Raw genomic sequence first — 21967 nt, 5'->3', positions numbered from 1 at the left:
GTCATTCCAGCTTTGAGAAGCCCAAGCAGGGAGTTCAGGTGCTGCTTATATAGGCTGAATGACACCCCTAAATAAAAAGTCGGTCGCAGAGCTACATGGAAACAATGTGGCAGCCGTGGAGGTGGGCCACCTAAAGAGCTGGCTGAAGGATCCCAAGCAGCTGCCACCATCTCACCTCTGTAACTCAAAGGAGCACCACCAGCTGAAGGCCAGGCGGGCAAGTGCAGTGGTCCTTGACCTTGGCTTCCCATCAGCATCACCCGGGGGGCCTTGCAACTACTGTTTCCTGGGTCCCAGTCTCGGGGGTTCTGACCTACTTCTTTTGGACTGCAGTCCGGCGTAGGAATTGGCGAGAACTCCCACATTTCCAACATGCAGCCTAGGTGAGAACCACTGGGCTGGTGTTGGTTGGTGTCATATTGGCCCGAGAGCTAGGAAAACATAAGTATTTCCAGCAAGCCATTCAGGATTCTTGAGAACAGGAAGAGCCCAAGGGACTTGTGTTCACTGGCAGTGAGAGATGAAATGGCAAGGTGGAGCAAAGGCTTTGGAGCCAAGCAAGAAGAAATTTGAATCCTAGCTCCAGCACTTTGCCCACTCTGTGACCTAGGTCAAGCCATTTAATGGTTCTGAGGCTTAGTTTCCGTATCTATAAAATGGGGATGATAATAACACTTCCCTCACAGGACTGTTTTAAGAACCAGCCATACAAGGACACAAGGCCTGGCATGGAGGTCCTCACAGATGATGCCTCTGACTGCTAACAAACAGGTGTACCTGGGATTAACTCGTATTGGGTTGGAAGAGAAGATATGCTGTGGGCTGACAGTCCCCTTCAGAGGAGACCCCTTGGGAAAGCAGGATTCATACCTCCTTGGGGAGGGGCCGTGGAAGCCAAATGAAGCTGAAAGTGGTGAAGGGGACTGGCGGGGCAGTGGCTCCAGCCTCCAGGACACTTTCCAACTTCTGTTTCCCACCTCCAATCCCTTCTCCTCTTCCAAGCTCAGCCTCAGGAGGAGGCGTATGTTTCGAGGGAGAGTCCAAATGCATTTGGCCACAGCTCTGCCTCCCAAGGTGGGTGGCAATCAGACTGGATTGTGTCACCCTGGATTGTGTCACCCCAAGCGGCTCTGCCCAAGACAGGTCTGTCCACCCAAAGACCCACGCCTACCCTCTCCCTCCTACTTTCACCATGACACTCTGAGGGGAGCCAGGCCCCAGAGGGGCAGCCAGCATTGGGACTTGTCACCTGTACAAACATGTAAACCTGAGTAAAAGAGACAGGCCTGGGGAATCTGTGAAAGATGCCTGGGGCAGAGGCGATGGAGGAATGCTCTGCGAGCCGGCATAAAAGACCCTCCTTCAGCGTGATCACTTCTGCTTTTCCTCGTTTCTCCTTTAATATCTGTAGAGCTGATAAAGCTCTTTCACGCGGATTATTTCTTCTGAGGCTCCAAACAGCCCTGTGAGGCTGGTGATGGCGGAGACTAAGATTACTCAGATTCAATAGGAAGAAAACAGAAGCTCAGCAGATCCCACGACTGGCTCAAGGTCACGGAACTCATCAGAGGCAGAACCAGGGCCCGAGTGCATGGCTGTGTACCAGAACCCATTTCTCTCCACCATGCTATGTCCCCTTGTCCCCTACTCATTTCAAAAGTCCTCCTGCTTGCTGTGGAGTATAATAAGCCAATGGTGAAATAAGGGGGTGATGCGGGGAAGTGGTTGGCTTGATTCTCAATTCTAACACAGTGGTTCGGATAACAACACACTGTTCCCCTCTTTTCTATGCCTCTCTCTCATCCTCATTTGAGAAACGGCAAAGCCAAAGGCCAAGGTGAAGGAGAACTAAGAAAAGCAAACACCAGCACCTTACAAGGTCTACACCCAAGAGCACAGCTTGCATCTTACCACATTTCATGTTAAAAAACTAAGGCGTCTACGGCCCCGCCCCCCTGAACACGCCCGATCCCGTCTGATCTCAGAAGCTAAGCAGGGTCGGGTCTGGTTAGTACTTGGATGGGAGACCATCTAGGAAGACCAGGTGCTGTAGGTGTAAAGCAGATAAATAAACAAATAAATAAATAAAAATAAAAATAAAAAACTAAAGAAATGAGGGTATCACAAGGTATTTTGCATAGGGAGTTTATAAGTTGCTGGTCTAAAGTGGGAAATGTTAAATTCCAGCCCAAAAAGGCACAGACGTCCTGCTGGTATCTGAGGCAAACCCTGTATGGACAAAACATCTGGCTTTCCAGTTTCGGGGAAATTTCCAAAACAAAGAGTAAATGAACTTGAACAAGTAGAAAAATAGCCCATTTACAGCACCCAGTTCTCACCAACTGAGAATTCTTTCTTACCCTTGGCATGAAGTATCGATTTTAGGGCCATTAGGAATAAAATAGTAATGAAATGGAACCAGTACAAGTATTACAAGGAGGGAATGTGGAAGCAAACGCAGGATCACCCCAAAGAACCCACAGCAGGAGATACTCTTGCTCATCTGTTCCCAGGCGTCCTCCACCTGCCTGTCACAAGGCTTCCAGAAGGAGAGGGACAGCCAGCCTGTAGACCCCACTGTCCTCTCTCGGAAGCCTGCGTGGAGTGCCTCCATGTGGATTCACGGAGCGGCCCTTCTGCCAGCAAGCAGGGCAGGGGAGGACAACAGGTAGCACTTTTTTTTTTTTAAATCAGGGAGGGACACCCACAGACACAGTCCATACAAACTCAAATCATTCTTGTAGCAAGACCGGGACCTCTCGGAGCCCTTCTCAGAAAGTCTTTTCTGTAAGAGAGGAGGCTGACCCTTTGGAAATTCATGTGAGGCTCTCAGGCCTCAAGCTTTTAAAATGATATTCTTGTGCAGTATTTCATTTGCTCTTCATGGAGACTCCAGAAGGTGCAGTCATTAAAGAAAACGCAGGTGCAGAGGCCCTGATGACTTTCCTGCAGGCATGGGGCAGGGTGGGGGTTGGGGGGACGGGAGTGACTCAGAGTCCAGTGCACTGAGGCCACGTGCTGTTCTGTGGCACCTGCTTCCCATCTCCACTATCCGCGCTCGTGGGGCCCATTCCTGGGGTGGCAGAGTATGGAACGCAACATCAGTTTGATTCACGGGGTCTACACCGGGACAGGAAAAACGACTGGTTTCTGTGTCCCTTTTAAAGCCTGAGCAGACACTGAAACCACGGTGGGGAGGAAGGAGGTAGCTGTCCACGCACCAGGAAGGACACGGCCCCTTAAAGGGGATAAGACGGTAGGAGAGGCAGCCGGAAGTCCAGGTTACCAGGGTTACTTCTCTATACCCAGACTTGTCGATGCCACTTTTAAAACTTGACACGTCCTCTTGTCACCCACAGGATATTTTAATTTCCTGAAAGTGTGGCACTTCAAAATTCAGCTCTATAGACAGGACACTTGGTACACACGCTCCTGGCTCTCCTCAAACCCTGCCCCTAAGTTCTGGTGACACCAGCCTACTCACCATTTCTCGGTCCCGCCACATTCTCTCAGGTCCCTTGGCTGCTGGATCTTTCGGCTTGGAATCTTATTTCCCTCCCTGTCTGGCCACTGAAGTCCAACTTAACAGTGACGACCTGTGTCACTGTCCTGTTTCTGGGACGCCTTCACGGACAGCTCTCACCTGGGGCGTCCCAGCACACCCTGCGGCAGAAGTCGTCCCTGCCACGCCCTGCCTCTGCCGCTCCTGGCTCTGTGATGATTGCACATCACCGTGACCAGCTACACCTCTAACTCCTCCAGAGCAAGCGCTGGGTCTCGCTCAGCTGGAATGTTTAGCATGCAACACGTGTTTAGTTCAGTGTTTATAAAATGAACTAATGCAAAGCTCAAAGACACTGGAGAAGTGGGAAAAAAAAATCCCCTTTCTTGATCATGAGGCTCTAGATCTGAGGAAGAAAAGCAGCTTGCTTCTGAGAGCAAGGAGAGCAGCAAGGAGAGCAGGGGGCTGATGGGCAGTATCTGGGAAGTGGCTTTCCTCGGGCAGATGAACAGGGAGCAACCCAGAAGCCGATGACAGGTGTAGGCAGCGGGGTGATGCGTGGGGGAGGACAGAGACACCCGCCCTAGATGAACAGGGCAAGCTGCTGCAGGAAAGAGAGTAGCCCATTCAGCATGGCAGACAGGCCCACACGCACGCAAGGACCTTCAAGAGAACCCAAGAGAAAGCCATGAGGGCGAGCAGGCCTCCCAACCAGTTTTGTCTGCTGTACTGAGGTGATGGAGCAGGTCACAGAAGCACTTGCCCTTGAATCAACAGCAAGGCTCTGGCTGCTGAAGGATGTCTCCAATCCTTAGCCACGCAGTAGGCCAAATTTCATTTCTGGGTATGTCTGGTATTGACTGAAAAGGAGGTCGTGGTTAGTTACCAAAGGAAGTGGAAAAATTCCCTAAGGTTCACAGAGATACTATGACGAGACTTGGGTCCCCTCAAGTATGTCATAGGCCAAAGCTGGGAGAGCCACCTTGGGCTTTGGGAAAGTGGGAAATTTCAAAAGGATCAGACCATTCAAGCGTCCCTAAGCTCAGAAGGAAAACACAAAGCTCCCTCACTGCCTCTCCCGCCCTGGGACAGGCCCATCCTCCTGCGGCCTGTGGTGTGACATGCCCTCTAACCCAGCAGAGACCTCACACCACAGACAACAAGCCATTGTACTCTCCATATTGGCCCAGTACTAAAGCTAGCCCCCGACCGCCTGCCTCCTGTCCGATCAAGCCTGCTTTTTGAAATGCAATACGGAGCTGTGTACGACATCAGAAAAGGGCATCCCAACAGCCTTGAGTGCGTGTCCAGTCTTCCTAAGGGCTGTCCTGCATGGTTAAGTGAGGACGTGCCACCGTGCCCTGGGGGCTACATGTGGCCACTTAGTTGGCGACGGGAGGGACTGGAGCAGAGGGTGAGATATAAAAGGGCGTGTAGGGAAAGGAAGAGTCACTGCTCAGGAGGACATGACTGTGTGTTACAGCGAAAGCCCCCTGGCGTGGCTGGCCCCAGTCTGCACCTCCAGGCAGTGTGGACGCCTCGGACCAACTCCCGCCTCACTGATGGCACAGTCATCGGCTGCCTTGCGTCTCCAGTATTGTAGTCAGTGAGCAAAAAGGAATCCCTAAAAAAGGCATCTTCCTATAGCATCACTTATACTTGGCTGAAATAAGTTCAGAGTGGAGCAAAGTAATCTCTAGTCAAAGAAAGAAGGCAGAACTAGGGCAGAATGCTGCTGAATATTTAGACCGTGAGATACAGAAACATAAATTATTCATGAAGAGAGATCTTTTGGCATCGTGAGTCTACGACTCCCATCCTTGGAGGCAAACAGAAATCTCACTCACTGTCCATATTGAGCCACCAAAAGAGGGCCTAAAACTGGACCAGTAGGGCCTGGGGTCTCCTGATGGGTCTTATGCCCTAAGCCCATGTCACACCCAGCTCCCTTGTCTGTGCTCCAGCTCTGGGGCCAGCCTGGGAAACACCCTACCTTTCAGCCCGGGAACAGCGTTCTCCACTGAAACCGTGGTGCCACCCACAGTAAAGGAACGTGAGTGAGCTCTGAGACAAAATCCGCTCTGAACTTGCCAACTTGAGGCCAGCAGAAGTGAAGGTTCCTTGAAACCCCAGTGTCACCAGCTCCACTCACCTGGAGACACGGTGCCTCTGGCCCTCCTGAGGCCCTGCCTGGTACAGTGACAGGGTCACACAGAAGCCAGCAGTGGCAGGTCCTTTAGCCTGGGCAATGCCAGTCATTCCACACATAAGTGGCCCTCTGCTCAAGGCAAAGGAGACCAAGGTCAAAAGACACCATGCTCAGACCTCCCCGAGGAGCAGACCAAGTCCCACGGGCATTTGGGGACAGGGAACGGCTGCTCCTATGAACCAGGAATCTGCCAGGACCAGCTGCAACAACCCTTTCCCCCTATTTTTAATAAGAAACAAGAGAAAGAAAGTCCCCAATCTGCCTAAGGTTTCCCTTGGACTAAACAGACCTAGGTGGAAGCCAATCCCAAGTCTGGCTCACGTCCAAGGCAATTCAAAAAACTGGGCTTAACCCTTCTGACAAGGCTAAGCAATGATTTGAGTCCCCTGAAGTGACAAATCAGGCTAGTGACATTACTATGAAAAAGATTCCTGCAGCCCTTGGGGGTCCCAGAAGAGTGTCCCCTTTTTATTGCAGTCCTGATATGTGACAGGTGCCGTGCGTTCCAGAGCTGCTCCTGGAAACCCAGAATGTAAAGCCCCAGGCTCTGCCGCAAAGGCCCCATCTGTTTAGGGTTCTACGTAAGACGAAGGGAAGAGTGACCCCAGTTCTGCTATGTTTGGCGCTAGACAATGATGAGGGCTGGGAGGACGAGAGCGGAAGGTCTTAGCTGCTCAGCAACCCGACGGCAGCAGGGGCACATGGGAACTTTCTCCTCTGCCTCTCTCCTGGTGTTTGGAACCCCATCAATAACCCCTGCACCCTTCTCTTTGCCTGGGCTGCAAACTACCCAAGAAGGCCGGTATGATTCATTGGCCAAACCAAAGACGGACGCCCTCGGCTGGGGGTGAAGACGGGGGAGGGGGTCCAGAAAGAATGATTTGAATTTTCTTGGCTCCCATCACCAACCATTCATTTCCATCCCCCCATCACACAAGTCCTCCCTATTTAACTGACATCTGGATGCCGTGGCCGCAGCTTGGGACTGAGTTCGTCCTCCAAATCCTCAGGGTACTTAGTGACGCTTGATCAAAACAGCTCTCTCCAAGGAGAGATGTTTAGCTTTATAAAAATTCCTAAAGCCATTGGGTTATGTTTTCTTGCCAAGACATCTAACAACTGGCCTATTTTTTAAGTTCCAACTAATAATCTTTTAAGAGCACTCCACACACAGAGAAGGAGGCGATGACCAAAAAATGAGGCCAGGATTAGGTTTTTGTTTTTCAAACGAGCCAGAATTTACCCATCCAAATAAATGATACCTTTCTTCAAAGTGATTCCCTTAGGACACCCTGCACCCATTCCACCGGTGCTACGTTTGCTCGTAACGTTTTCACAAAGTCCTGTTGTGGAATGGTGTTTGTTTCACACGTGGTGTCCAGCAGAGTGTTAATAAGCCTTCAACTGGCAGCTGCCGCTGTGTGCCAGGCCCTGCTTAGGCCTTGGGAGCCATATAAGTCTAAAACAAGGTCTTCTTGGCAAGGTACACCCCATCTGATAGGGAAGGGAAGAAAAAGGGATGATTTTTTTTTTTTAAAACATATACCATAAGTCGGGTATTGGGCTAACAGTTTTTGATGAGTTGTGTTTAATACTCACACACATATGAAAAGACTGAGACTAAGAGAGGTTAAGTGACTTAGCCATTGTCACACAACCAGGAAATGACCGAGCTGATGCTGGCCCTGGACGGGCAGGCTCCCAGGTTGGACCTCCCACCGCCTCCACCATTGCAGGGCCCTGCAGTAAACAGGTCGCCCCAGTGCAGGAGAGAGAGGCGAGGCGGGGAGGGAGAGGCTGCTCAGGGCACGAAACTCCATCTGGGTCGCCCAGGACCCAGGGGAGGAGCGTGCCACCTGTCTTCTCTCCCGTCAGTACTGGCCTCACTCGTGCCTCCTGTTTACCCTTTCATCAAGAGTCTCTGACAAGCCAGGTGGGCAGGGAGAGTTCCCCTAGATATAAAACAGGACTTTCATATCCTAACTATTTACATAAACTCAGACAGACAGAAGGACACTCGGACACATACCTCACTTACTCGCATAGAGAGTGCTGTCGATTCAACTTGTCTACCTCTCGAGGAAGCAGGGAAAGTGGGCCTTTGTCTCGACATGTCAAAACTAGTTTTCTACAATGGCCAAACCATGGAAGCAATCAAGTGCCATCAACGGATGAATGAACAAAACGCGGTTTATACATACAGTGGAATGTTATTCAGCCTTAAAAAGGAAGGAAATTCTGACACATGCTACAACATGGATGAGCTTTGAGAACATTACGCTTAGTGAGACAAGCCAGTCACAAAAGGACAGACACATACATGATTCTTATAGGAGGAACTTAGAGTAGTCAAACTCCTGGAGACAGAGGGTCGGACGGTGGCAGTCAGGGGCTGTGGGGAGGGGAGTGGGAAATTACTGTTTAACGGGCACAGACTTTCATTTGGAAAGATGAAAAAACTCTGGAGCTAGGTGGTGGTGACGGCTGCACGACAATGTGAACGTACTTAATGCCACAGAAATGTACACTTAAAATGGTTAAAATGATCAATTGTATATGTCTTTTACCACAGTTTTTAAAAACCTAGTTTATTCTCCTTGGGGATAAGGATGCACAGTCTCTTCCTCCAAGTAACTTTAGACACGTTTGTAAGATCCATCTCTTCTATTCTCTTGCCAACGTCAGGCCATAAGGCTTCCAATGAAGGAGGCAGGCTGTGGCCCAGCCCGGCTGAGGAGCGCTCTGCATACACAGCAAGCAGGCATTCTGAAATCCCCAGAAAATCCCCTAAATGTATATAGATGCCTTCGCCCGGGTCTGACTCAGCAGCAGGAAGGGGAGGACCTAGAATTAGCAGACAGCTCCCGCGCCCGCACTTGAAAAATGGTATTTTGGCTAGTGCATTAGGTCCGCTGAGAGAAGAGCAAATCATTTTAGTGTAGGAACGATGAAAAGAGACTGTTAGTCCTCAGATTGATGTCTCAGGGAAACTTTGTTCTCTGCCCATTTCAACTTTCCCTAATAAGTCATAGCTGCGCTTTCTGCTTCTAAATGTCCCCTTGATGTTGCCTCCGTCTCTCCCTGTTGCGTTGTGCTTGGTGGGTTCGATTTTAATGACTTCAAACCAAAAGCATGGTAAGAGCGCCGGGAGCAGCACTAGGCTGCATCAGCCCTGGTCCTGAAGCAGGTTTCAGTGGGTCCCCAGAGGCTCATCCAGAGGCCCACCTAGAGTCCGAAGCGCTCGTTGTTCTGGGCTCCTGGGTACCCGCTGAAGCCCAAATAGATGACCTATTGAGGGCCAGTGATGAAAAGTAACAGTTCCAAGGAGACAAGGATCACAGGCCTGGGAGGAAATCGGTATCTATCAAGGGCCTATTATGTGCAAGGTACTAGGTCTCTATTTTTCATGGAGCACCGCCCAACCCTAAAACCATCAGGTTTTATTAAGGAGAAGAAATTCAGCACGACGCGCAAGGAGCAGAGCTAGAATTCGAACTAAGTCATCTGACTAAAGTTTTCACTCTTTCCATTACACTAGGCCACCTCGCAGCATGATTAAAAGAAAAAATGCGGCTTGCCTGGATTCTTAACTTCTTCAAGTTTTCCCAGGTCCGAGCTCGGCCCAACTTTCCATTTGGGTAAAAAGAACATCATTCCAGCTGCTATGTCCCAAGTCACATGAGATGGCGGGAAGAGATTTCATAAACACACATCCAAAAGCCTCTTTAAATAAATAGGAAAGTGGAAATCACTTTTTAAGGGGTCAGCTTCGAAAGGAAGTATTCCCATGCTGCAGCCCTGGAATCCTCAACATCAACCGGCCACAGAGTCTCTGAGCTGAACTTGGCCTCCAGATCCTAAGTCCTCCAGAGAGCCTGGGGTCTAGGCAATACCTACCTGTACGGGCTTAAGCCGGCCATTGTCAGTAAAGAAAGTCGCATCAAATCACCCCCCGGCTTACTCCAAGGCAGACAGCTGGAGGGAGCACGTCGTTCAAGAGCTTTATCCTTCAGATGTAGGGCTGTTCATGACCAAAATATAATATAAATATTCAGGTTTGAGAAACATGCCAACTTCTATAAAAAGGAAGAAAGGAAGAAAGGCCCCACACTGTGTGAGTTTTTTGCCAACGTGAACACTTGCCTCTCATTTCTCCTTTTCCTAACGAGCACATCAGCAGACAACAGAATCTTAACATCTGGCTCCTAAGCCCATGGCTTTAGTCTTCTGGACCTGGGGGCTCCCTCCTCAGCTGGAATCCCTGACCAGATGCCTCAGACCCCACTGTGATAGAGCTCGGTCGTTTAGGGAACAAAGCAGGCATTTTGGTCCTGACTCAGGTGCTGCCTTCATCTGGGCACCCATGAGCCCTCTCAGGCAGCACTGTTTCCGCAGACTTTTCTGGTCAACGTCTGCGGACAGAAGGCACAGAGGCCTGTGTCCCAGAGGCTGGACTGCAGTTGCTGTCAGGAACAGGGAGGGCCAGGAGCCCAAAAGCAGAGCTCAGAAGGCAATGAACTAAAATTGAGTTGGGCATCTGAACGTAGTCAGGACCCTCCACATCCCTTTCCTCCTGTCCTGCCTTTTCCTGGCTGGTCTAAACTGAATATTCTAAAGCGACGCCAAGAACCTCTTTACCACACGGAGATTAGGGAACCCCTAAGAGTCACCATTCTAGCATGTAATGTCTAGATTTTAGAACCACTTCCGATATGGGTCTGTGGAGACCACTGCCTGCTGCTCTCCCAATCTTTTTAATTGTGACTTATTGTAAGCAATCAAACTTACAGCACACCCTGGTGTTTTCTCAAATGCAAACACACACACATAAAACTGAAAACAAAAGCTTCACAAAACTGTACTTACCACTGCTCTGTGCAATGCACTCTGATGTTTCTAGTCTACTCTATTATATTCTATTTCATTAAAACATATTGGTTTGACCACCTAAATTGACCTCCATTTGAGGGTCACGATCTATGGTTTAAACTGCTGTGGTTCACGGGAGCCAGTCCCACCTTTTATGAGTTAACATCATGGGCTGACACTGGGGACCGGGGCTCCCATGAGCATCTAATGCCTGAGGACCTGAGGTGGTGATGCTAGTGCCGGGGAGCGGCTGCAGTTACAGATGAAGCTTCGCTGGCTCACCTGGTTCCTAACAGGCCACAGACTGGTACCAGTCCAGGGTTGGGGACCCCTGATATACATCAGGGAGTTAATTGGTATCTTATTCCCCTTTCCTGGATAATTCAAGTTCACACAGAAAGCCCCACATTGGTGCTTTTAAAAGAATTCAAAGTATCCACTGGCCCCAGCCACCGTGGGTTCTCACAGCACACCTTGTCTTCAAGGATAGCCATAAAATAATTCAACTATGTGTTCAAAGAACCACTGTTAGTAACCGTCAAGATAGCACAGAGAATATGAGAAGGATCAGAGAACTAAAGATGGGTAAACATTTGCCCAATGTTTGGCCAAATGAGATTCTGGACACTTCCAATTGGCAAACATAGGGCTGGATTACAGAACAAGTGATTTGTGAACATTTACAGGGAAAAGCAGAAATCACCAGCAGTCGAAATAGGTTTAGTAAGAAAAAAGTCTCAATAAAATGATTTCATTTCTCTGATGCAGGCTATAAAACCAGGAATTCCATAAAAAATGTGTTCGGGTCTCGACAAGTGGCACGAAAAGAAAGAAATAAAATCTGCGTCACAGTATGGTTGAATATTCTCGAAGCTGTTTGGACAACTACAGCCTGGAGACTACTGATAATGGACCCTTAGGAATCTTGGAGAATGCTTCTATCGGGACCTCCAAGGGTTCCTTCACGAGTCGAATCCTAGACAATCGTTTTATCAATGACTTCTTTGCGAACAGCCACAGCACTAACTGGTATGGGGTGCCCTCAATGGTAACTGATAAATGGGTGAACTGCGTACCCATATATCACTGTACAGTTTTACCAAGTATTTTCACATATCTTATCTCATTTGCGTCTCTGAGGTCAGGGAGCCAGGTGTGTCATTACGCTCGTTTTGCAGTTGAAAAACCCAGGCTCAGCCTTCAGGGCTTCTCAACCTTGGCCATGCTGCCATTTTGGACAGAGTAATTCTTTGCTCTCCTGTGCACTGGAGGACGTTTAGCAGCTTCCTCGGCCTCAACCCACGAAATGCCAGTAGCGCCCCCATTTACAGTTGTGACAAACAAAAATGTCACCACGCATGGCCAAATGTCCTCTGGGGGTCCAAATCACCCCCCGCCGTTGAAAACCACTGGGTGAAGTGGTTTGATCAGGTCCAGAGGTAAAAAGTTGCCAGGACAGTGTGTTTGTCTCCTCATTCCTCCTCCCTCTCAGAAAGCTGGGAGGGCTGGCAATGTGATCAACCACAGAAACGAGGAGTCAGATTGACTTGAAGTGCTGGGCTAAAATCAATAAAGAAAGAGTACGAAGGTCCGTATTTCGGTTTTAAAGATAGCCATTGTGCAAAGTGAGGCTGGTGCTGGTTTATCAGCAATTTCATATGGTAGACTGCGGGGGTGGGAGGGGTTCGACCTCAAGTTCGTGAGCAGCAGTCCGGCGTCTCCCGGCCCTCTAACCCAGCCCAGCTGCCCTCGCGTGGCCCTGCCTGCCGCTCTCTCCGCCCTCCTCACCCCTGCAACAGGCCCTAATCACCTGCAGAGCTTCCCCCGCTCCCCTCACTTCCGTCTGCCTCATCCTCACCCGGCCTCCTGGGAGCTGACAGACAGGAAGAGGGAGAAGGACGGGAGGGACACGTGGGAAAGAAGAGGAGGAGGGGAACGGGGCCCCCACCACCCGAGTGACCCCCAGTGCAAGGGCGGTCGCGTAGCATGAGGGGGGAAGAGGGAAGAGGGGAGCAGAGGGAGGAAAGGAACGTAGGACCAGGACCGGGAAGAGAAGAGAAAATGCAGAGCGGGGAAAAGACCAAGGTCTCCAGGCCCGCCCCTCTGCCCTCCAGTACTCACTCCCCTTAATTCCTCCTCGTCCACCCCGCTCCTTCCGGCTCCTCTCCAGGCACCCGGCTTAGCCCGTCACCCACCCATTACTGCCCCTCCTGGGAGTCTTTGGAATTCGATATGCTTAGTTAAAATCCTGGCTTCTCCAACTACTAGCTGTGCGATTTAGGCCAATTATCTATCTCTATAGCTTTAGCTTCCATATCTGTGAAATAGGGATAATAATATCTACCTCATAGTTTCGCTGCGGGGTCAAATGAGAATTGAACTGGCACATAGAAGGTGCTTGATGGCAACTAGCATTAGTTGTAACGAACAACCCTGGCAGGTAGATAGTAACTATATTCTACTACCCCAAACGCCAGCTGTACTTCTGATGAGGCCCAGGCTTAAAGAGGAAACGGTAGCAGGCCTGGCTTGGTCCTTTCTCCTGGTTCCTAGGGACACATTTTTTAAATGAAGCATTAGTTCTCTCTTTGGAGACAAAGTGACCACTAAGATGAGTGACTTTCCCTGGAGAATTCACTGCTTGTGAAACAAGTAACAAGAAGAAAAAAAAAAACACCACCACAACACCTTAGCATCCAGTGAGGGCTATGTTTCCTGAGTTTTCATCACACTTACTAAGGTTACAGAACCTCAGAGCTGAGACGCTGCAGAGGTTATGTGGTCCGAGCTTCCACCTTAGGCTTGAACCCTCCTGCGGCCCCTTACGGGGAGTCCCCCTAACCTGTCCCCATTCCCAGGAAAACATCCCCAGCATGGATCACGCTCAATGATACCAGCTTCCTACAGGAAGGACAGATAGTGTCCCTAATTAAAAAGAGGCCACCACCCTGAAGTTCATTCATCCTGGCCTCTGGGAAAAAATCAAACCAGCAACCCCTAAACAAATTGGTTCACTTCAATTTGGCGGTGTTGTGTCAGTAATATAATGTAGTTCACCGAACCAGAAAATGTGGGCAAGCGTCGACTCACAGGTGGTAGGTCCAGGAAGAAATCCACTGATTCAGGCTACGTGCCTGTCACAACTTGGTTAACCTTTCTGAATCTGCTTCCTTATCTGACAGACGATGGAAATCATCACCATGAAGTGTGATTAAGGCATAATGCATCTGAGGGCACAGTGTAGTGTTTGGCAAATAGTCAACAAATGTTAAGTATCATTCCCTTTTCTCCACTGAGAAGCAAATCTGAAAATATCACAAATACACAGGGCAGAAACATATGGGAAATACACTTTCTCCTTCTTACGTGAATGAGCACTTACGAAGTAGACATAGCCCTGGCGTGAGCCATGAAAGGAACTATTTCTTCTCCCTGTCATGCCTACTGACTGGAAGTCAGGGGAGGGGCTCTCTTTATACCTGAAGACGCTGGCAACCTGCTCTAGGTGGCATAAGTGTGAGAGAGAAAACTCTCCAGTGCCTCAGCACAGAGCCCAGAACTCTCCCACTGACAGCTGCCCCAGGAGTGCCACAGTTCTCTGGCCTCGCGTGGCACTTGGGGCACCAGCCATGCCCCATGCCAGGGCACTCACCTAGGCTTGGTTAGAATCTCCTAGGAGAACTCACAGAGGTGGATGCAGGTCCGAGGGGTTAGGACAGAGGGGCAGCCGGCCCGCGGGCCTTCCTTTCCCAAGCCAAGCACTCAAGGAGGAAAGTAACTGCCAAAACCAGACCGAAGGTCAGGCAGAGCTTGGTGACGTAGCCAGGCCTCCGCTACCCATCACCCCCTACCCAAAGTGCCTTCTCCGTGTCCACGGAAGCTGAAGAACCCCTCAGAGACCATTCTAGGGAAAGGTTCTGCCAGGCTGAGAACGAACAGCCAGTAAAACAGATGTGCCTTTACGTCTGGATGTCAGCGGTCCCAGAGAGGAGCTAAAACCTTCCTGAGCAGCTCTAGTCACAGCCACCAGACCCAGAAGCAGGGTGCCACACAGGGATGGAGGGAATGTGACACTGCCCCAGGACAAGACAGTATGCAGGCTAAAAGGCAGCTTTGGGTTTGTCTGCCCACCGGTTAAATCTTGTTTTCTGTCCCCTACATGTCATGCATGTAACTGTCAGGAGGCCAAGGGGAATCACCACGCTGACTGGTTCCTCGGGGGCAGATGCTGTTGGAGTTCTGTTTCCGCAGCATCTGCATTTGGGAAATCTGTTGATGCGAAGGATGAAGAGAGGCCCCCGACCGACTCAAGGCTCCTGAAGCGGCAGTTACAGTTCATTTTTGGGCTGAACACAGCTGACCTCAGGGCACAGTGGCAGGGCTAGGAAGGCTGAACGCATGGCTGACCAGAATCCTCTCTGAAATGAGAGTGTGGATGCTTTGAGCCAATTAGAGGAGCAGCGCCTTCCAGAATCACGAGGCTGGAAAGTATGTGCCTTTTCATCTTGCCTTTCTGCAGAACCAGGGCAGGGCCCAGCTAAACCACGACTGGAGGAGACAGAGGCCCAGGGCACAGGTACCGCACACCCACATCTGACAGGGTTCTTACTAATTCCCCTGCAGCTGGAGAAGACTGGAAAAGAAAGACCCCACCTGCAGGTGACCAATCCCCAAGCGAGGGAGCTGCTGACTGAGGTCACAGGAGCAACTGGAAAGGCGTCATCTGCAGGAGGTTACGGGAAGCCGGGAAGCTGCGTCCTGATGGGGCAAACCCCTCCCCACTGGGCCCGAGCTAGAGCTCAGCTCCGGACCTGCCTTCGCATCCTGTCCCGCTGACTCAGTACTCACGCATCTGCTGGAGGCCCGCGGTCAGAGCCCGGGCAGCGACCGCTCTGCAACTCTGCCCATATCTCGAGCTGGCGCCCTCCCCAACCTGCTGCACTATTTGCTTAAAATCAAAAAGGTTGAGCTTGGCAGCTCAGGAAAGAGCTGGAAAACCAGTATCAAACCAGTGTCATCTAGAAACTCTAACAACAGCTGAGGGGGACCCAGGGAAGAGCTGCCGGGCAAAGAACAATGCGTCAAGTTTTCCTTGGGCTCCTTGAACTCTCCATGGCCCTCTGGCCTCCTCGCCCCCACCATCTCCATAAAGAACAGCCTTGGCTTTCTAACACGTTGATAATCAGGGCCTATCGGGCCAGGAGGGAGGGGAAGGTCTCTGCCAAGAGGAAAGTACTCAGTGGACCGTTTGTTCAGGAGGAAAGCTGAACACAGCGGCCTCCTGGGCCCAGCAGCACTGCGACAGAGTGAGGAAAGGCGCAAGGGCAGGACGCCTGGAAGATGACCTCTGAGGGTCTCGGCACTGCCAGGCACCCGCAGGCTGCTGACAACGCCGGTTTCCTGATCTAATGGCCTGCACTGAGAGGCAGGGTAGAGCACAGCAGTTAAGAGCTCAGACTTTGGAGCCTGGCTTCCTGTGATCACATATCAGAATCTTCTCTGACACTGGAGAAGTTACCTAACCTCTCTGTCTCAGTTTCCTCATCTGCAAAAGACCTATTAAGAGCACTTACCCGCCTCCCAAGTCCCACTTTTAGGGCCATTATGAGGATTAAGCAAACCAAAATACTCAAAGCACTTAAAACAATGCCTGGCACGTGTTAAGCGCTCAACGGTCAGCCATTATCATCTTTACTGTCAGCCTTCTGAGAGCAATCCTTACTTGGATGTTCTCCACAGCATGCAGTCCAGCGCAGCCTCATTAATCTAAAAACATAAAAACACTTAGTACCACTTACCGTAAAGGCAAGGTACTTTGCTTTCATACTCTGTCCCCACATAAACCCAATGCAGGGAGCATTTTCACAGAAGAGAAGTACCTTGCCTAAAATGATGTCAGTAATTGGCCAGGCCAGGGTTGAAACCCAGCCTCTGACTCCAGCTCCTTCTTCCCACAGCCTACACTGCCTGAGTGCTGGATACCACCTACCTGACACAGAGTGAGTGGGGAGCTGGAGAGGAACAGAATACAAGAGATGCTGGGGACCTCAGAAGAAATTCACTATCTTGTAAAGTCTGGATTTCTCTGGATCTAGGTTTGTCGGCATTTGCAGCCTTCCCCTGGACTCTGGATTTTAGATTATCCAGGGTATTACATGGCAGCACACAGTGCCTGCAATTCTTCATGTGAACGCACCTCCAAGAACTTCAAATGCTCTTGGCACCCTGATCAGAAGCCAGCCACGCAGGGTCTGTGTGAGCTGCAGGCAAGACTGCGGGCTGTAAAAGCCCAGAACTCCTATGTTTAGAAGTACCACGGCCACAAAACAGAAAGTACAATCCCAACAGGAGAATTTATCTAACTCTGTGGGCTCTAACCTCTGGCTAACAACAGCCCTACTTCAAGAACTTCACTTTCCCCATGTTCTCCAAGGACTTCTCGTAAGCTCCACCAATACACAGAGACCTGTTCAGTAACCTGTCAGCATGACAGGGAGTAGTTGTGGGGAAGTCCACCCAGATCCCGCTGCTGACCCGGCACTCATTAACTCACCTGGTTGTGATATGAGGGCTCAATGTCATGACCAACTGAATGCTTCTAACTTATCTAACAGCATCAGCACCATCCACACCCCTAATTCTGCAGAACAATCAATACCAAATAGCTATTTCCTGCTAATTGCTCCCTTATCAGAAATCTTCCTCCTCCTCCAACACCTATGCTCACACAAAGAGGATCAGAAAAGGCAGGAAATGCTGCCTAAGACCAGAGAGAATACCAGGGAACAGAAAGAGACAAGAAAACTACTTCAGGTATTTATTGAGCAGGGCAATTATTTCCCCAACAGAAAGATCAACTTGGTGGCTCCCCGAATTTCATCATGGTGAGGTTCCCAGAATTACCTCCTGCTGGGCTGGCCATGTCCTTTTTAGAACGTTCCTGTATGTCAAAAAGAAGGGAAGCAACTGGTACTATGGCTAGAGAGAGATGAACTAACCACAGTAAGAGCATAGTTTGAATTCAATCATGAGGCTCAAAGAAACCCACGAAACGACATCCCCAACATCCCGTCTCTTTACTGGGCAGGTGCTAATGACGATCAATTAACAGGGCGCTTCCCCCCCTTTGCCAGTCTCAATCCCTCTAAGACTAGAGTGGAGTACTAACTAACTGGGAAACCTGGGGCAGTGTGCTAAGAATAGAAAATTAATTTAAGGAAAGTCAATCACCAGAAGCCAGGAGATATTGCATTCCAATAGTGGTTTCTAGCTCCTCCCAACTTCAAGGAACTGGGAGTTAGAATAATTTTACTCCTTTCTAATTAAACATTTTCTCTCCCCTAGGTAATCTACACTGACCTTAGCAAAGAAAAATCTGAGCTAGTGTAACTGCAGGAGGTGGTTTATTTTCACAACAGTAAAATATCTAAACCAAATATGCCCTGTGTTTCAGCAGCTTAAACATTGAGGTCTGACAAGGACCGGGAGATTCCATTTCGCTTGCCAAGGGCTAAGTGTGCGTGTGTAAGTAAAAGTGATTTGGAGGAATGTCTGAGTAGCTGAAATGGAAAAAAAGGTGCAGATACTGCAAGAAAAATGAGATTGCACGCGTATCACCTAAGCGTGAGAAAAACCGAGTGCTAGCACCCCTGGGTGTGACGGGCTGAGCCTCCCCTGAAAGTCGCTAGCGGCAGCCTGCACCGGGCACCCAGGGGACCGGGCCCGACTTCGTTTCTCACTCGAGTTGTTTACAATCAACCAACAGAGCAGAGGTCCTTCCGCCCTCAGCTCGGCCCGGTTCGCTCCGCCGGACGCCGGTGGGCCGAGGCGGGGGCACCGCCTGGGGAGGGGGAGGAAGGTTGAGAGGAGCCGGCTCCGGGAGGGCGCTTTTCCTCCCCGCGGTTTCTCCCCAGTCCCAGCTCCCGGCCCCCGGCCCCTGGCCCCCGGCCCCCCAGCATGGACGCCTCCCGCGCACCCCGCCCACCGCCCACGCGCGGAAGCCCGCGGCCCCGGGAGGGGGCACCGCTTCCCGGCATGCTCCGCGGCGGGCGCGAGCCCGCGCGGGTCACGTGACGGGGGCGGTGCGCGGGAGGCGGAGGCTGCAGCGCCGGGGGAGGGGGGCTGAGAGTCTCCTTTAAGCGTTTGTTCTGAAGCGTTCAGGTGGGGCGTGCGGAGGGTCGGCGCTGCACCCTGTGAGCGAAGAGGTCCCAGCGCTGTTTGCCAGCTCCGTAGTCTTGGGAGAATTGATCTAAATTTGGGTTTCCTCATTTGTCAAATGGGTAGAATATATCCATTTCGAAAATGGGTAGAATACCTCTTTTGTAGGAGTTTCGTGAGACTTGAAAAGGACGATCTAGGCCTGCTGACCTAGTTTATTAAGACTTAGGAATAATTTACAATTGGCATTTTGTGGCATGCTAACCACGTTTTGCTCGTGTTTGTACTATTAATGTTTATACTAATAGCTTAGCAGCCCGTTTTCCATACTGCAAAGAAGGACAGTGAATTCAGCCCGATCGAATTCTCAGAGTGAGCGAATCTTAGGTCTTCCCCCATCTCTCTCACCTCCAGAAGCAACTTTGGTCCCACTATTAGTTAACTTTGTGTAAGGGCTAATATATATATATATATATACACACACAAGCTACATATGTGTATGTATGTATAAGTGTATATGTATCATTTACATATATATGATATCTATGATATATATATATATGATATGCCCTTCCGTTTATCAGGCGACAATGCCCACTACATGACGGACAGACTGGAAAGGGTACCAGTTCGAGATCCAGAGCCATCAGACTTAAGCTTGTATTTCTCTCGACCTCAAACAGTGAGAGTGACAGGCTCTAATACTATTTGTTCAGACACTTGAGAACTTTTGATAATTTAGTCTCAGGCTGAATTCAGCATACTTTGCACTAGGATAAAAGGGGGCTTCTAAACTAATGTGTAGACTATTACCAGTGCAAGCACTTCAGAAAAATCTGTTTAGCAGGCCATAAAATATCAATTATAAATGATTAATTCTTAATAAATTAGATCTCCAGTTTAATTATATGTGACCAAGAAAGTAATACAACTTTTCTTTTAAAAAGTAGTATATAATCTAGGCTAGTCACCACAACAGCCAGCATAACTGGTCAAAGTTGTGGGAATTTCCTGTATAAAACTTGCTGTGCTTACTGACGAAGATGTGTGAGGCTGGCTGGAGGAAAACCCAACTAGTTTCTTTTCTGGGACACTATGAAAAATTGAATTGAGCTGGCAGCAATGAAAATTGTCTTTCTGGAGAATTTTCTAGGGGAATGCAACATTTTCTCTCTCTGGAGAAACAGACCATGACAAAAGCACTGGAGATAAAAATGACATGCAGAAAGACAGTTTACAGTGACTTGAAACAAAGCAGTGCATTCTTTTGGCAACTTTACAGCCAGGCTTTTTTCCGAGATCATTGGCTACTTAAACAGTGAGTGATGGACGGTCAACAATGCAGTGCCCAGTCTAGCAGTAAGAGGCTTTCACCTCCCCAGTTGATAACAGGAAAACCTGTGACCTCACACAGCTTCAACTTCACTTGAGATCTTGAGCTGTAAGGAACTTACTTAAAGTGGTAGACTCCTTTGCACTGTGAAACAAACTCCTCATAAAACTTAGAACTGGCAGGGAGAACTACTGGCGAAACTGTGTTGTGCGCTTTTAAAAAGAATCACAGCATAGTTCTCGCTTGGTCCAAAGTGTTAGGTGTTCAGAATGAATTCCAGAATAGGCAGGAAAACAATAGCACCCGTACCTATGGTAGAACCAGGTCCATAGGTTCCCACACTCATGTCAGTCTCCTGCACAGCAAAATTTCATAAAATATTTAGGAGCTAATTCTTCTATCACTCTCCCCACGTTTTACAGAGACATTCTGGTGGCTGAAGGGAGGGAAAGAGATTCCAGAAACATGAAATTCGGATTGACGATTCTCAATTCTCCCTCTTGCTCCAAGCCCTGTCAACGTCCTGGGTCAAACCCAAATGTTCAGAAGCACCTGTGCGTATATAGCACTTTCAACCTCCCACCAGAAAGGCCTGTGTCTGTGACTGCCTCCACCCCATTCTAGGAGGAGGCCGTGGGCATCTCCCTCGCCAGCTAATCTCAAATTATACTGGGAGTTTTCTCTTGACCCCTAAGAGTCATTCCTTACAACTCCTTCTCAGGCATTTGAGGAATTAGAAAAGTCCATGAGAGCTGAAGCAAAGCCTCTTAACCAAGCAAGCCCAGAAGTGCTAGAAAAGCATTCTGATCAACCAGAGGACATTTTTCTCCCCCTCTTCCCACTCCCAAGCACCCATATGCTCACAAAAACAACTCCACTAGCCTGTCCTCTCTCATTTCAAGCTACTAACGGCTAAGGGTCAGCAGGCACAGCTCCTGGGAGTTGCCAGGAACATCTGGGCAGTTGTTCCCCCTCCCTCTTCCTGTGATGTGAAGGTCAAAACACATTCAGAACCCATCTCCCCACCACAAAACCTGAAAGATTTCAATACTTCCAGTCAGAGGCAGTAAAAAATGATAAAGAACAAGATGAAAGGAAAGAACGTGGGATCACAAAGTTGAACTCGACCCTGGAAAAATGACAAACAATAAAAAACAAATAAAAATATCTGACCGTGAAACCCTTGGGCTGGACAGTCATTTCTTCCACTGCCATCCCTAGGTACCTGACCAGAAACTTTCTAGAACTTGGGTTTTCTGATCTGAAAGGGACCTCGGAGATCAACAAGTCTTTGGGTTCTGATCTGCAGTCTGTGGGCTGGAGTTGAGATGAGCTTCTAGCCCTATGTCCTGAAAGGGCGTGCAAATTGTTTTGTGAAAGGCGCATTTCTCCAAGGAAACGATACACCACTTCCAATCAATTTCCCAAATGGCACAAGACCCAAAAAGGGTTTTTAAAAAAACACGAATCTGGTCTGGCTCTTGGATTTCACAGATAAGTCCCAGAAAACTCAATTGAGCTCTCCAGGTGACACAGCAAATTATATGTCACCTTCTAAAGCTGCTTGGGGCCCGTGGGTGGAAGACACCACATGAGCTAACAGGCTTTCTCCCTTTCTAATTATAAGGATTCCGTGAAGTCTCAGCCGCCACTCTGTCTGGCTTTCTGGGCCTGGGTGTGTCAGACGCCACCCTGGTGTCAGGGTGTACAGGGGACTGGGGGTGGCTGGTATAGCCAGTGGCCATCTAGCTAGCGCCTAGGCACCAGGCTCACAGATGAATTGCTTCCTGGGCATTCAAAAAGTTTTTTTGGAAGAACCTAGTCTTCCTAAGGTGAGGCACAGTTCAGCCCTCTAACAACACATTGCATAGGTTAGTTGCATAAGAAAAATTAGTCA

General features: G+C 49.5%; 1 protein-coding gene and 1 pseudogene across 2 annotated transcripts in view; one reads left to right on the top strand and one right to left on the bottom strand.

Annotated features, from left to right (window-relative positions):
- The window catches only part of ITPKB (inositol-trisphosphate 3-kinase B), a 91869-nt gene that overhangs the window by 42618 nt on the left and 27284 nt on the right, over positions 1–21967 (bottom strand). The gene's annotated exons all lie outside the window — the stretch shown is intronic.
- LOC120619431 (uncharacterized) lies at positions 1938–2056 on the top strand (annotated as a pseudogene).

This window comes from Pteropus medius, unplaced genomic scaffold (genome assembly GCF_902729225.1).
Source record: "Pteropus medius unplaced genomic scaffold, Ma_sr-lr_union100, whole genome shotgun sequence".
Lineage (NCBI taxonomy): Eukaryota > Metazoa > Chordata > Mammalia > Chiroptera > Pteropodidae > Pteropus > Pteropus medius.
The sequence above is the reverse complement of the archived record's forward strand: the minus strand, read 5'-3'. Positions and strand labels throughout refer to the sequence as shown.